Genomic DNA, 2174 nt, shown 5'->3' with positions numbered 1-2174 from the left:
CCTGTGCACACTCATGCAGTCTCTTCCTGCCACCTGCCCTCACCTCTGTCCCCCATCCCTGGTTCTGGGCTCCAGCCTTTTTCTTGAAAGTCCTCCCCTGACCTCCCACACCAAGGGCACCCCATCCCCTGTCCCACACCAAGGGCGCCCCATCCCCTGTCCCACACCAAGGGCGCCCCATCACCTGTGTCTCACCTTTGGCTCCCCCTGGGCTTCTCTCTAAATTGGGGATTAAGATTGCTGTGGGTTCCTCACCTGGTTCATCAGGAACACAGAGCTGGAAACTGGAACTGGGGTTTTGTGGGGGCTGGGGGAGGTCAGCCTTGTTAAAAGGTCAGGAGGCAAGGCCGGGCGCGATGCCTCATGCCTGTAATCCCAGCACTTTGGGAGGCCAAGGCGGGCGGATCACTTGAGGTCAGGAGATCAAGATCCTCCTGGCCGACGTGGTGAAACCCCATCTCTACTAAAAATACAAAAATTAGCCGGGCGTGATGGCGCGCACCTGTAGTCCCGCTACTCAAGAGGCTGAGGCAGGAGAATCGCTTGAACCCAGGAGGAGGAGGTTGCAGTGAGCCAAGATAGCGCCTCTGCCTCTGTGACAGAGCAAGACTCCGTCTCAACAACAACAACAAGAAGTCAGGAGGTTTTTAAGGTTTGGTTCTGGAAATCTCCCAGCAAGAGTACAATAGGGAGAAAGGAATCAGAGGTGAGATATCCACACAAAAGGTCCCTGTTTGTCCCAGTACTTTAGTGATAGAGCCAAGGATTGAACCTTGACCTTCTTTCTTTTAGACGGAGTTTCGCTGTTGTTGCCCAGGCTGGAGTGCAATGGTGCGATCTCGGCTCACCGCAACCTCTGCCTCATGGGTTCAAGCGATTCTCTTACCTCAGCCTCTCAAGTAGCTGGAATTACAGGCATGCACCACCATGCCCGGCTAATTTTTGTATTTTTTAGTAGAGACGGGGTTTCAGCATGTTGGCCAGTATGGTCTTGATCTCCTGACTTCAGGTAATTCGCCCACCTCAGCCTCCCAAAGTGCTGGGATTACAGGCGTGAGCCACCGCACCTGGCCTGAACCTTGACCTTCTAGACCTGAACACAGGAGGCTCTGCACAGGTAGAGCTGAGGGCCCGGCCCTGCTGCTCAAATTACATGCGGTAGATCAGCCCTTGGGTGTTTGAGAAAGGAAGCCTGCTTTCATCAGCCTTAAACCCCCAATACCTTCCCTGAGCTCTCAGCTCCCAGACCCCTTCCCCAGCCCTCTATCCCTCACCTCATAGCCTGCTGGGTCAGGCCTGCCCAGCCCCCACCCAATGATGGAGGCGGCAGCAGCAGCAGCTCCCTGAGAAGGGACCAGGAGGTCACCAGCCCCGGGTGGGCTGCAGGAGAAGCAGGAAACAGCCTCTGCCCCTTGGGAGGCCTGCGGGCTGCCTGGGAAGACTCAGCTGACACGCAGGAAGAATCTTGTCTCCCAGACCATGAACTCCTTGAGTGCAGCCTCCGCCTTTGTCTCCTGGGCCTGGCACAGGGGAGGAACTAAGTAGAAATCCAAAGAATCAATAAATAACCACTCTTAGAAAGCAAGACAGCCGGGCGCGGTGGCTCATGCCTGTAATCCCAGCACTTTGGGAGGCCGAGACGGGCGGATCACAAGGTCAGGAGATCGAGACCATCCTGGCTAACACGGTGAAACCCCGTCTCTACTAAAAGTATAAAAAAGTAGCCGGGCGAGGTGGCGGGCGTCTGTAGTCCCAGCTACTCGGGAGGCTGAGGCAGGAGAATGGCGTAAACCCAGGAGGCGGAGCTTGTAGTGAGCCGAGTTCGTGCCACTGCACTCCAGCCTGGGCGACACAGCAAAGACTCCGTCTCAAAAAAAAAAAAAAAAAAAAAGAAAGCAAGACAAGTACCCAGCACGGGCCAAGAGTGAGCTGTGTGAACTAAAACGGTGCAGGGCAGAGAGGACAGTGCAGGTCCAGCCTTCCCAGGGAGGCAATGCCAAAAGACAGCGTGCTGGCTCTGGGTCCAGACTCCATCTCTCACTGCTATGCGACCTTGGGTAAGTCACGCAGCCTTTCTGAGCCACAGTCACCTCTAACTTCATGTTCACTCACTGCAGGAGTGGTGCATGCCTGTAATTCCAGCACTTTGGGAGGCCGAGGCAGACGGATCACTT

The sequence above is a fragment of the Theropithecus gelada genome, chromosome 16 (assembly GCF_003255815.1).
Source record: "Theropithecus gelada isolate Dixy chromosome 16, Tgel_1.0, whole genome shotgun sequence".
Taxonomy (NCBI): domain Eukaryota; kingdom Metazoa; phylum Chordata; class Mammalia; order Primates; family Cercopithecidae; genus Theropithecus; species Theropithecus gelada.
This window is presented reverse-complemented; position numbering follows the sequence as displayed.